The sequence below is a fragment of the Lactuca serriola genome, chromosome 5 (assembly GCF_051521515.1).
Source record: "Lactuca serriola cultivar US96UC23 chromosome 5, Lser_US96UC23_V15, whole genome shotgun sequence".
In the NCBI taxonomy this organism is placed as follows: domain Eukaryota; kingdom Viridiplantae; phylum Streptophyta; class Magnoliopsida; order Asterales; family Asteraceae; genus Lactuca; species Lactuca serriola.
The window spans coordinates 108,983,266-108,998,576 of record NC_136412.1 but is presented as its reverse complement, the minus strand read 5'-3'; the positions used below and the strand labels follow the sequence as shown (position 1 = coordinate 108,998,576).

The window sequence follows — 15,311 nt, the reverse complement described above, 5'->3', positions numbered from 1 at the left end:
AGGAGGGTGAGTGCGGCTGGAGGGGTGTGTGATTGGCTGGCCACACACTCTAGTGTGCGGCCGCACACACCTGGGTTGGTGTGTTTGGCCCGATTTTTCGATGCTACACCCAATCTAACCCATCCTCCAACACGTATCTCAATTATACTAAGCTTTAAGCACTCTTTTAGACCCAGAACTTCATTATAAAATAGCAAAACGAAGCTAACTTTGATAAAAATGAAGAATGTCAGCTAGAAATTTCGGGTTGTCACAGTACATACAGTCACGTAACTTGGTTATAGGGCTCACTTTAAATATTAACTAGAATATCTCTCTTTTACTACAAATCCATGGGCATGGTTGTTTTCAAAACTATTTTTAAGTAAGGATTTACTTATGCAAAGATACATTTGGTTTTTTTTAGAACTTATACAAAGACACTTTACAAAAATTGTTTTAAGCATGGTTATACTTACAAAGGAAATACTTTTTAGACTTTTTTTTTAAAAATATCACTCTTGTTAGCAGAAAACCTGTGACTCTTACCAACTTTATGTGGATCCTCAAAAATACATGTATTCTTAAAAAATCAATAACTCAAGCATTCACAGGACAAATATAAATGGATTTCAAGCAATCCAGTTTACTAGCTTTTTTATGTATGTCTATTTGTTAAGGCAATTCATGTACTATCATTATTATCTATAAGAACCTTGTATTTAAACTCAAAGATGGAATGCCAATGTTATTTTGTTTGTTGTTGTACTTGTGCTATATATACTCAGTTTACATATGATCCGTGAACATAGTCACATAGCCCGACATGTTCCGCCACCTTGGTCTGGGCTGTGACAGATTGGTATCAAAGCTAAATTGGCTATAAAGAACTCGTATCCTCGAAAGAGGAAATACAACTATAGCAAGAAGATCCTAATAAAAGTATTATTATTAATTGCACTACTTCTTCGCTACGTCCGGTATGGGGAATCTGGTTTTACGGGCCGCATAGGATTGCTGGATTCAAAATAGCTTAATTGCTAAAATGATCATGCCCTCCGATGTTTCCAGTCTGGTCTTTGTCTGTACTTGGTAGTCTTGGTGTACAAAAAAAAATTAATATAATACAAACCTCACCAACACTAATATATAAGAGTTATATATATACTCTGAACCACGATGAGAAAACTTAATAAAAATTCTAAACATCCCTTCAATTAAAACTACCAACTCAACCCTTTAGGCCAGACACCTCAACTAAGGTTAGTACTGTACATAAGCCATACCACAAATAAACCTGGAACACATGTCAGATCATAAAAGAATTTGTAAATATTAAGCAGTTTTGTATACATATTCTGGTTGTAAATATTATATACTCACCAAAAGTTACCGACTGGAATGTTGGAGTGTCATCCATAATGTTTAATTTTCTAAATACAATTGTAGAATCCTTACCATCTTCGATCATCATGACATTATATTTTGGTTTTTCAACCCTAACATTTTCAAAGTAGATGCCCTTCTTCACATATATGATGAATCTTTTCTTGCTCTTACCAGGAACTGCCTTGAGGCATCAGAAATTTTCTTGTACTTGCTGGTGCAATCTAGTGCCACCACTGCATCGGCCTTGATTCCAGCCGGTAATTTTATCTTCTGTAGGAGCTTCCTGTCTTTGGCAAACAACCATTATGGCATTTCATCGTTTCTTGATGCCATGTTCATCAATCTTCTTATTGTGTAGAAAGAATTTGTGACACTTGAAAAACCCTTTGTGATCGCAAGGCCGTTGCTCGTTAACTCAGTGGACTTTTTAAGGTAATCTACACCATTTCCTTGAATACTATCTATGCATGTTTGCTGATACATTCCAGTAGCACTTAGCCATGTCATTAGATCATCTAATAGAAATCCTATTGATTTGAAATCAATATCAGTTGAAAGTGTATTGTTCAGATGATCAATGGCAATATCCATTAGTTTGTTGCAGCATCTGAGCTCTAGAAGTGTAGATGCTTTAGAAAGCTCTTCCATGGTGAATAAGAAAGAGAGGATGAGTAACTCATCAGGGTGGATATTGGTGGAATTCACAACAGGAGCAAGAGAGTTATAACAGGTATTCAGCTACAATGTAGTGTCACAAACGACTTTCATAGAAACCATAGCCGCCAGAGATTGTGACTCACTACCCTTTTGGCTATGGTCTTTGATGTGTAGTTCCAACAACGACTGAAACTACACAATAACAAGAAGTAGAGATGATATGGCCACAACAACCATTCTTTCTCTGTTTTTTTGCGAGCATCAACCCGTATTTGATCGACTTCACCCACTTTCCCATAGGATTTGAAAGAATTCATAGCATTTGGTTTGAATTCTTTCTTTTATGTAAGCTTTTTTTTGTCGTCTTCCCAACATTTGATAATGTTGGCATTTTATAAAGCAATAATCATGAAAAAAGAAAGTTGAGATACGTGCACAACACCATGGTATGGTGTTTAATCAATGCCTGAGTGGCTCTCATGTACATGGATGCGAGTTGCATACATTAAAAACACTTAAAAGAAAACAACACTTGACATTCAACTCGCATACAACATCAACTAATTCTATTATATAACATAAAAGAAATTAAATTGTCTCCTACCTTTTATACCTACAAATATTCCTACTAATTAAAATTATGGAATTTGTCGCCATTCCATATTTTTTTTAACTATCTTATTATGAGTATATTAGAAATATATCAAAAAAAAATTAAATTGCATGTTCTAATGATGACACGTGTCATAATATTAATGGATAGAAATATTTGTAGTCATAAAAGTTAAGTGTCAATTAAATTTCTTATAATATAATTACTCCTGTTGCATAAGTATCTATAGCATTCCTTTAATAATAAGTTCAACCTGCCTATCTTTCACTTCTTCGTAAATTTCTAGCAAATTATTTATTATTAATCATATAAAATCTCTATTACATAATTTATAATTAATAAGATGATTTAGGTATCATAAAACTACTTAGAAGACTTTAATATGGGGCTAACATAAAAAAAATTCCAAAATAGGAGATATATAATCACCATCTGAATCAGACCGAAATAGACTCTGTCTTTTACCCAATCCGGTAATATATATATATATATATATATATATATATATATATATATATATATATATATATATATATATATATATATATATATATATATGGTTAAGTTCATGTGAGATCATTATATTTTGTGAAACGAGGAGACACAATCATAGACACTCATTTTGTAAATAAAAAAAAAATTTAAAATGCAAAATAACTGAAATTTTTTGATTTTTTAATATTATTTTCGTCATTTTTTAATCCAAAAAAAAAATTACTGTTTTTTTTTTTTAAATAGAATATTATAATATTTTACATATCTGACAAATCTAGTAGAATACTAGAATATTCTATCATTTTAAAATCCATATTAGAATATTTATAGTGTAATACTTTATAAGAATATTTCACGTATTATATATATATATATGTCAAACACTCCTTAGGTCTTTCCCAAATTACTTTGTGTAAAAAGTTATTTGTTAAATAAATTACCAAATTTTAATTGTGTAACTGTACATATAGTATCGAGGCATTCTTAAGGAATTAAATTACAAAGAATGTTGCTACAATCATATCTACTACATATTGTATTACGAAGTGTTTCAATCATAAAAAAGTGGTTGCAAGCTCCATAAGGGTAAGGTCAAGAATATATATATATATATATATATATATATATATATATATATATATATATATATATATATATATATATATATATATATATATATATATATATATATATACTAGGAAGTTGTACAAGTCGTGCTATGCACGACTAGCCCATGGGTGTTTTTGAGAAAATTGTAAGAATATGCTAAAACGGTTGGCATTAAAGTATCATACAAGAAACAAAAATAGCTAAGTTATCAAGATTTTTAATAACCATTGTTTAATGAAACATGCAAGAAATAAGGTTAAATTATATATAATAGATAAAAACCAAAATAACTTAGTAACAACAAATTCTTCTTCACATTGGTCATTTACATTACAGTTGCCTTGGACTCCTTTGTTTTCAGTCACATTCTTTCAAATCTTAGGCACGGATCTACTTCTCATAAAGCCTCTTTGTGTGCACAAATTCAATAGAGTTGTCTCCTAAATTGAGGATATCATCATATTTTGAGTAATTTTTCCATTCTTTATGACATGGTAAGATCTGCAAGAATGTATATATGCAAAAGTATTTTTTCCATTCAGATGGGTCTGTGCAAGAATATGTGCAAAGAAAATTAAAGAAAAAGACTTCAAGCAATTACCTGGATGAGATCTACATCAGGTAAAAACTCTAGTTGATGTTACATGAATCACTGTTTCTGATTTCTGGAAGTCTAACATGCATTCATATCATTAAAGCCCAAACATATATACACTAAGTTGACCATTAATAGAAATCCAAGAACAAGGAAGTGGATAAACTCACTTTAAAACTTTGGTTTCTAGTATGAGCATCAACAACACTCAATGGATCATCAAATAGATAAATAACATCATCTACAAACAGACCACATGCATGCTGTCTATGTTATATATTGCGTGAAAAGAAGAGAAAAAAAATATGTAAATTTTGTGGCATCTTCTGTTTCTTTATTTGCATAACCATCAATATGAATGGGTATCCAATTATCCTTCCAAAATTTGTTACTCCGTGATAGTATTTACAATACCAAAATAAATTATTGATAATCTAATTATGTTTCCATTTTACTTTATAAATAGACATGCTAATAGTGGACTCACCTGCGATTTCTATAGGGGAAGCACGTATTTTTGCTATTTTCATTTGTTTTGTCGTATTTATTGAAATTTTGTATTGTTCTTCAAAATATTTGACGCTCGTTCGCTTGACTGTTCTCTTTTACTTGAATGACGAACTTATCATCTCCAATAAAGGGAACGCGCATCTAACTTGGCGGTGGTAAATCCATGTTGTTTTGTTCCATAGAGCAGCTTTTTATATGAATGAGGCATTACATTTGGTCATGTTATCTGCAACATGTGTAAAGACATGTTGCACTTATAAAGAGACGTTTTGTGTAAGAAAAGCACCTACATCAAACTATCTTTTCCTATTATTCATAATTTTTAAGAAAATTATGCTTCACATAGGAATATAGGAACATGAATGATGATGATGAAACTAAAGAGTACCATAGTTAACATTGAAATGTAGGCGATTGCAGAGAATTCTATAAATTCTAAGAATTGATAAAATAAATAAGAAAATGGTTATTTTTATTTGATCTTTAAAATTAAGATAACTTTGGAACAAAATTTTAAGTATAGATATAAAATGTGATTCTTTTGGGACATCGTTGTAAAGTGAATCTCTTTTATGGAAGAAAGGAGCGTAAAATATTGAGCAAATATGCAATTGGAAGACATTTTCCAAAATTGTTCAAACCAAATGCAACATTTACGTAATAAATTGGACAGGTTATGTAAAAAACAACACATTTTTTTTCCTTTTTTCAGAAAAAACAATACACACCCATGGTTAAAATGAAGATTTCTAATGACCGCAACCCTGAACCGACTTTCAAGAGATATATACATATAAAAAATAAGTACCGTTATACAAATTTAATAGCATGACCACATGAATAGATAAATAATATAATATTCACATCACTTATTTTCTTAAAGATGTATATTTTCTTCGTTTGGTCAAATTATATACTAACTTTCATCAGTTTATAGGTTCCGTGAAATTTATCTTGGTGACTAGGTTAGATGTATAAATTGCCTCCTTAAATCTAGATTTTAAGAATTTCATTGTTTTGTATTTTCTATTTAAAAGGGTTCACAAAAAACGGAAATATTAATCTGTTGAACATGATAGAACTTACTTCATCTTTCTGGTGGAAGATCAATTCCAAGATTCCCACTGGAAAGGATTCCATCTACCTATCTCATCAAAATTAGTCTAACTCTATCAACAAATTAAGAATTAAATAAAAACAAATTTCAACATAAGTTGAAGCGACCCAAAACAAAGTAAATAGAAGATTATAAGGTCTACAATCCAATTTCTTGACACTTGTTTTACCACCGATACCTCAAAAATCTAAAGAAAAGGTAAATAGAAGATTATATGTTCTAACTAAACCTAAACCAAATTTAAAAAATCCTAAAGTAAATTGACAAAGCACTTGTAGGGTGAAAGCGGTACTTGACATATGATTATCGATTGTTGAGTATACTACTTCAATATACAGAGAGAATAAGAGTTAACAAGGTAAAATAAACTAATAAGGACGATGAACATAACCCAAATAGAGCTCATGAACTGAACAAATCATAATCGAATTCTATAATAAATGGAGAAACAGAATAAACAAAAAACACAAACCTGGAAAAAAGAGGATGATGTTCATTGATGTCATTTGAGGTTAGTGTTGGTGGATGTATCAGAGGTTAGGGTTAGGATTTCAAACACAATAGTAAGTATGAAGATGTAATCCAATCTTTAAACACCCAAATACCGATTAAGAATCGTCTTTGCTTCGAGATGATAAGGTATTTTCTTGACTGCTTTGTTCATCTTTAATCTTTAAGAGGGAGAGATATGGAAGAGGAAACTTATGGTTAGATCTTACGGAAGATGTATCTTGAAACACGAAAGGCTCCTCGAAAAAAGTATCATTGGTCATCGTGAAATAGGTGCTGGTACACACATGTCTCGCTACGCCAACGCTTGAGCTTCGTAGAGGAAGATAACTGTCCTAGGTGTGTAAAACATGCATTGTACTATAACAATGGTGAGAGTGAAAGAACAATGTTTCACGCGCTAAAAAGGAACCCTTCGTGAACTTCACGAGCTCTTCTAAAGAAAAAACCTTTTCGTATATAATAATGATATATATATATATATATATATATATATATATATATATATATATATATATATATATATATAACAAATCTAATATACTTCTTAAATCCACATGTGTCCATAACACGAAACTTGAACCATCAACCTCAATGAGGGAAGACAACACTAGATACCATTAGGCTAGAAGACACATGGTGTGTGTGTGTGTGTATATATATATATATATATATATATATATATATATATATATGTATATATATATATATATATATTGGTTTCTACATGTGTCATTTTCCTAAAGCTCGTGTTTAATGTTTGTCATGTGTCAATATATTAAAGCTCTTCTAAGAGTTTGCACGTAACGTTATATTTAATGCAATCATTTCATATGAAATCCTTTAATTTAATAAGGTATTGAATTACAATTATATATTTCATTTATGCTATAATTACCTCCAAATGTATGTTACTATTTAGCTTAAAATTTATACAAACTCTCTGCATATTAGAAGTATAATTAGCTAACATAAAATATCAAATTTAAAAAATTAAACATTTTTACGACATAATGCTTATATTCTTTTTTTTTTAAATCATAGTTCCTATTTTTTTGTGTAACTATATCACATAAACAAGAATATTTTGATTTCAATTCCAATTTTTATCTTGTTAAATAAGTAGATTTTTATTTCTATGATAATATAAACCATCAAAACCTGAATTTTCTCTACAATTGTAACACCTCAAATTTTAGATCAAAATTTTCATTTTTAATTTACCAAAAAGGAAGTTTCACAAACCAATTTATCAAACACATAATTATCCAAAAAAAACATTATCACAAAATATCAGAGTTCTCAAACTGTTCCGGTAACAAATCTCCCGACAAGTGTTTACAATCAGACCTTCGCCTTCCTGCGGTCCTCAAAAGTACCTGAAACATATAAATAAACAATTGTAAGCACGAATATTAGTGAGTTCCCCAAGATACCGCATATATCACAACATAAATAAATAATTATGAGTTATCAGCAACCGTGGGGACTATCAGCAGCCTCAGTGGCAACAACACGCCCGATGGGTTATTAGCAACCCAGGAGACTATTCGTAGTCTGAATCACACATAAACATCATAATACAAAATAATAGTTAGACCTAGCTAGTCATCACAAATACAACTATTATACCACATAGGTAAGAATAAGTGAGGAGATTACCTGATACTGACGACAAGTAAATCTCACACCCAAACTTTCGGAACTAGACTCCGCCTAGTCAACCATAATTAAGCCTGATTAATAATTAAGGTCTAAAACTCAAATCGTGAGGTCAAATCCCACAACTAAGTCCTCTAAGGGCACAAAGACCATTTTGCACTTCTTATGGTCCAAAACCCTAAATCTTGACCAAAAGTCAAAAGTCAACAAAAGTCCATTGCCTAGCGCATACGTTACGCGTACTCTTCCCTATGTGGAGCGTACTATGCGACCAGTGACCAATCGGGGACGAAACCGGCTATGCGGGGCGTAGCCAAGAGTACACTCGACGTACTCCGTCTGATTCAACTTTCACCAACTTTTTGTCTTAATCCGCTAAGACATCTAACCCAATTTCAGATCTGACCATCTTAAGGCGTTTTAATCCATAAATTCGTAGAATTTAAGCGTTTGCATGGCTAGGAAGGACCCAATGCCACAAAATTTAACTTTCATCACACTTTAAGTTACCTTACTCATGCATGGGTCATAGGAAATAATCAAGCAACCATTTTTATGAATCTAAAAGTCCTAAAATGCATGAAAGGACATCTAATATTCTCTGGAGTGCTCCAAACTCATAAAGGTCTAATCTTGGGGACAAAAGCTCATAAAACTCAACCATGGAGATCAAATAGGAAACTCATCAAGGTATAAACTTTATACCTAAAAAAGATGCACAACTAGGAAACGTTTCTGGATCTAAATGCTTGTAAGCAACAACTCCTTCTCTAGCCTCCTTTTTCAACAATATGTACCAAAATCACTTAATAAACTCCCAAAACTCACACAAACAACTTAGAATCGAAATTAGGCTTTGAGGAGGGAATGGTGGCTGATAAGGATAGTCCAAAGGGGATAATGTTCACGTATCTCAGACTCGTCCTTGAAGTTATCCTCTGTAATAGTTGAGGATACTATTCATGCATCTCAGACTCGGGGTCCCACGTCCACTCCGAGCCTTTCCGATGTTGCCGCTAAACTTTGACCAAGTTCACTACCTTGTTACCCAAGGTCTTCACTCTCCGATCCAAAATTTACATGGGCTTCTCAATGTAGTTCAGGCGATCATCGACCTGAATGTCCTCCAAAAGGACCACATTCGTCTCGTCAACTATACACTTCCTTAGTTGGGAAACAAGGAAGGTATTAGGAATCTGTCTCAATTCCTTCGGTAGTTCCAACCGGTAAGCCACTTTGCCCACATGGGCCAAAACTCAGATATAGCTAATAAAACTGGGGCCCAACTTTGCATACTTTTAGAAGCAAATAACACCCTTCCTGGGTGACACCTTCAGAAGCACTAAATCCCCCACCTGAAACTCTAGCTCAAAGCTCTGCCGCTCCGTATAACTCTTCTAATGGCTGTGAGCCGTCAGCAATCTCTGTCTAGCTTGATGTATAAGCTCAGTTGTCTTGAGCACTACCTCCGTGCTCCCATGACCCTTTGTCCAACCTCACCCCAACAAATAGGTTCCATACAGAACCTCAAAGGGGGCATATCAATATTGGCATGATTATTATTGTTATAATAAAACTCAGCCAACGGGCGATAGGAGTCTAAGATCCCACCAAAGTCAATGATACATACATGCATCATATCCTCGAGCAACTGAATAGTCTGCTCGCTCTGCCCGTCAATCTGCGGATAATATGAAGTATTGAAGTTTAGTCGGGTACCCAACTCCTCGTGAAACCTATTCTAGAACCTGGAAGTAAAACGCACATCCCGGTATGATACAATCGAAGTCGACACCCCATGCCAAGCCACCACCTTCCGAACATAAATCTTAGTCAGCTTCTCCGCATAAGAGCTCTCGCTGATGGCTAGGAAGTGAGCACTCTTCGTCAAACGATCTTCTATCATCCATATAACTGTAACACCCCTTGCAGTTTTCGGCAACTTCGTAATAAAACACATGGTGATATGCTCCCACTTCCATAGGGGAACCTCTAAGCGCTGCAAATTTTCATGAGGGCGCTGGTGCTCGACCTTGACCTTCCGGCATGTCAAACATCGCTTTACAAACCAGGCCACATCTCTCTTCATACATAGCCACCAATAACTATGCTTTAGGTCAAGATACATCTTGGTAACCCTTGAATTGATGGAAAATCTCGACTTCTGGGCCTCCTCCATCAAAATCCGTCGGGCCCCACCTGTATATGGTACCCATACCTGCCCATGAAGAGTCATAAGCCCTCGGCCGTCGATATCATAGGCTGAAATCTGGCCGATCACCCACTCACTTTTTAGATTTTCTTCTTTTATGGCCTTCGAGTGCACTTATTTGATAATCTCTAAAACGGGCACTCACCACCCTCCGACTCAAGGCATCGACCATCTTATTGGCCTTGCCCGGGTGATACTAAATTTTACAGTCGTAGTCTTTCAGTACATCCAACCACTTCCTCTGTCTCATATCCAGGTTAGGTTGATCCATAAGATATCTTAGGATCTTATGGTCATGTGTAGATGGTACATCGAACACCATAGAGATAGTGGCGCCAAATCTTGATGACGAACCCCCCCCCAACTCCAAATTATGCGTGGGATACTTCGCTTCGTGAGGCTTCAGTTGCCTTGAAGCGTATGCAATCACATGCCCCCTTTGCATCAACACATCACCCAACCATACAATGGATGTATCACAGTAGAATACGCAGTCCTCAACTCCCTTAGGAAGGGCAAGTATCGGTGCTTTGCACGGTCTCTAGCAGAGAGTCTCAAATAATGCTTGCTGCACAAGCGCCTAACTAAACACAACATCCTTCCTTGTCAACCTGGTGAGAGGAACAATAATCTTCAAGAAATCTCTAATTAATATCCGATAATATCCCACCAAACCAAGGAAGCTCCAAATCTCAAATGGAGATCTAGGCACTTCCCAATACATCACCGCCTCTATCTTGGCTGGGTCGACGAAGATACCATTCTGGTTGACGATGCGTCCCAAAAACTAAAACTCATGCAACCAGAAGTCACACTATGAGAACTTGGCGTAGAGCCTCTCCATCCTAAAAAATCCAAGAATCTTGCGTAAATGCTCCTCATGGTGCTCTCTTTTCTTCGAATAAACGAGAATGTCATCGATGAAAATGATCACCGATTGATCCAACATAGGCCTGCACACCCGGTTCATGAGATCTATGAACGTCGCCGATGCGTTGGTGAGCCTAAAAGGCATCACCACGAACTCATAATGCCCATAGCAACTTCGGAAGGTCATCTTCTAAATATCCTCCTCTTTCACACTCATCTGATGGCAGTCGAACCTCAAATCGATCTTGGAAAACCAAGATGCCCCTTGAAGCTGGTCGAAAAGATCCTCAATCCTTGACAACGGGTAACGGTTTTTCACCATTAGCTTGTTCAACTCCCGGTAATCGATTCACATACGGTGTGAACCATCCTCCTTTCTGACGAAAACGATCAGTCCTCCCTATGGAGAACTGCTCGGCTGAATAAACCCTTTTCCTAATAGCTTCTGCAGCTGAGAGGATAACTCTTGCATCTCAGGAGGTGCAAGATGGTATGATGCCATGGAAATCAAGACCGCACTCGAAATCAGATCGATCAGAAACTCCACTCCTCAGGAAAAACATCAGGAAAATCACATACCACAGGAACATCATAAATGGAGGTCGTTCCTTTCTCCTCGACCTGAGTAACCACTACATATGCCAGATAACCCATACACCCATGCTGTAAACTCTGTCTTGCCCTGGCGGCAGAACAGAAGGCTAGAGGTGGCAAAAATTGACACGACACGAAACCCGACACGAACCCGACACGAAATAAATGGGTTTGGGTAAGATATTTCAACCCGTTTAAATAAACGGGTTGACACGACACGACACGAAAATTAAATGGGTAAGGTTAGGGTTGAGAATTTCAACTCAAATATGACTCGAAAATGACCCGTTTATTTATATGCAAGTATTTTGAATTATTGAAATAAACTAGAGAGATACTAAATCAAAACCATAAGTAAAAGAAAGCCTTCGAATTGAATTGTTTTGTAATGTTGAAATGAATTAGCCATCTAGATCAAGACTTCATTTCAATTTTTCCATTCTCTCCCAAACTAACCAGTCTCTTTCACCACTCTCGCATCCTCATGACCTTTTTCATCCGCCTCCCCAACTCCCACTCTTTTAATTTTGTCATCTGAACTTGCTATGACTTCATCTATTTTGCCTCCAAACTATTAGCTTTTCCTTTCTGCCTACCTAACTCTTACTCTTTCAACATGCTCAATCTTTTAACCTCACATGACACGACATATTTCGAGGTATAGCCCTAACCCGAAACCCGACACGAACTCGACACGAAAATAAACGGGTTGACACGACACGACACGTTAATTAAATGGGTCGGGCTAGGGTCAAGCACTTTCAACCCGTTTAGTGTTTCGACACGACACGAACCCGACATGACACGACACGATTGCCACCTCTACAGAAGGCTGATCTCGACCTAGTACCCTCACCGTAGATAGTCAGCACTCCCCCACTAGGGTCTCGAACCGTCACCATCTGATGTTCACAGTCAATCAGAACCTAAAACCAACTCAACCAATCTATACCCACGATCACATAGACATCTCTCATCGCAATAGGGATAAGATCTATCGGATAACCAACACCGAAGATCTTTAACTCATAACCCCGGTAGATATCAGCAGTGTTGCAAAACCCGGCCTACTTGGCCGATTACTCGGAATCGGCCCTCCACCGAGGCAATTAATGTGAACTCGGAAAAAAAACGTGGATTAAGTCAAACTTGGTCAAAAATCGGTCAACATCTCTCTAACTCGGTATTACTCGGGCCTACTCGGTCAAACTCGGCCAACTCGGTCAAAGGGTCAAAATTGTCATAAAAACAGAAAAAAATCAAAAATTTCAAGATTAATATGTATTATACACTTAATGATTTATTATTTAACGCACACATGTGATTATTACTACATATATATCTTAAATTTTCAGTAGTTATTTATGAATTGAGAGATTTGTGTGTATTTCATTTTTTTATGTGTTCACATGTATCTAATTTTGTTATAATGATTTGAAATTATGCTTTTGACATATATAATTTTCCTAAAAATATGTCTACATGAATTACCGAATCCAAGTACTCCCCGAGTACTCCTGAGTACTCCCTACTCCCAGTCGGTCAAGCAGGTACCGAGTAGCGAGTTCTACAACCATGGATATCAATAGCAGAGACCGGAAGCTCATCAGGTGTAGAGACTCTCAAGTTTGTACGCAAAGTCTCTCGCGCGATACTAAAACCGTAACAAAAGGATGATGACATAAAAGATCGACTCACACCCGAGTCAAACAACACAAGCGCAGACACATAATTCACAAGAAAAGTACCTACACAATCAATAATATAAGCAACATAAATAAATTAGCAGAATAATAAAGAACACATACCAACCACAACGTTTGGAGCTGTACGGGCCTCATATGCTGTAAACTAAAATGCTCACCCTCGAGCCCTCGGTGCCTCGGCCTTTCCCTGTCAACCATCGGTAATATGCAGGTTCGGGGGGGGGGGGGGGGGGGGGGGGGGCGATGAGTGAACTGCCCTAGATGCACGCTGAGGACACTCGGCCCTCATGTGACTCGTTTGGTTGCAATTGAAGCAAATCCAAAATCCCTTGGGGAAATCCCTTGCTAAATTCCCCTCCTTGCCACACATGTAGCAAGCTGATCCTAACCGACAGGGTCCCTCATGTCCTTTGCCGCACTTTCTGCAAGTGTAGCCCTTCTAGCCTCCATCTCTCTAATTAGCGGGCTTGGGCTGCTTAGTCATCGGCTACGACTGTACTGGCCTCCTATCTTTCACATGGGTCTCCATCTCATCCCTAGCCTGTATCTCCAACTCAATCTATCTCCTCCTGGAATTAGTCTGCAGCTCAGCTAATGTCCGATATGTGGTGTTCACCAAAAAATCATAGATATCTCTCCTCAGAATGCCCAAATACCGACTCACACGTGTCTGCTTCGTGGACATATGCTTAGGGAAAAACAAGGCCCTCTCATGAAACATTTTGGTGATCTCAGTCATCGTCTTTGTCTTCTGCTTGAGAGATAGGAACTCATGGGCCAATCTTTCCCGCTCAACCATGGGTACAAACTGATCCCTGAACATCTTATTAAATCTCTTCCAGATCATCGTAGAATGCTTTGCAATAGTATAATTAGTCGTCACACACTTCCACCAATCCTTCGCTCCCAAACGAAGCAGGTTCAACGCGAAACGAACCCACATATTCTCCAGACAAGATCAAGTGTAAAAAAAGTCCCTCAACATCAGAGATCCATCTCATAGCAGTAATCAGATCCTGGGTCCCATCAAACCCGGGTAGCTTCGTATGTTAAAATCTCGGTACCACAACGAATCACCCCTATAGTCTCGCAGCAGCAACAGCTGCAGTGGCTGCGACAATAGTAGCTTCATTGACATCAGGATAACGCTCATCAAAAGTCTCAATCAGCATCGTCTTGACAGACCCATACATTTCTGAAATAGCCCTTCTGATTATTGTGGCCACCACCGCGGCAACAATCATGTGGATCTCATCATCGCTGGCACTCGGCCTCTCGTGGTCGCTGGAGCCTGAACCTCAAGTAATCACCATACTGAAACACACAAGAAAAGCATAATAAATCAAGTTAAAGCACATACACTGACACCCTCACATTCCTACAAGTTCCTTAGTTCCTTAGTGTTCCTTCTTGAGCCACGTATGAACCCAGAGCTTCCAGTAGTACGGGTCCAATACTACCTTCCACACCAGCCCATATTTCTCTCAAGTCGTCCTCTCAAGACCCAAAGTCACAACGACTCTATTTCCTCATATCAACTATAGCCTCACCCTGCTGGTTCCCTAGAAGCACGACTAAGCATCTAGACACTACTTCTAGACTGCTCCCCGACACTACTCCGCCTTACAAGATCTCCAATATTCTTGCCATTTGCTTCGTGCATGCCAATTGTAGACAATCTGAGACTTGGTGGACATTCGAATAAATGATTCTACCTTAAATGCACAACCAAACAAGGAACAAGAAGAAAGGCTAGATCAAACATTCTGAGGAAATAAATTCCTAACTATGTG

The 15,311-nt window shown here is 36.7% G+C and overlaps 1 pseudogene; it reads right to left on the bottom strand.

The window, feature by feature from the left end:
• Positions 1-1,232: 1,232 nt before the first annotated feature.
• Positions 1,233-2,342, bottom strand: LOC145049729 (putative pectinesterase/pectinesterase inhibitor 24 pseudogene; annotated as a pseudogene).
• Positions 2,343-15,311: the final 12,969 nt, after the last annotated feature.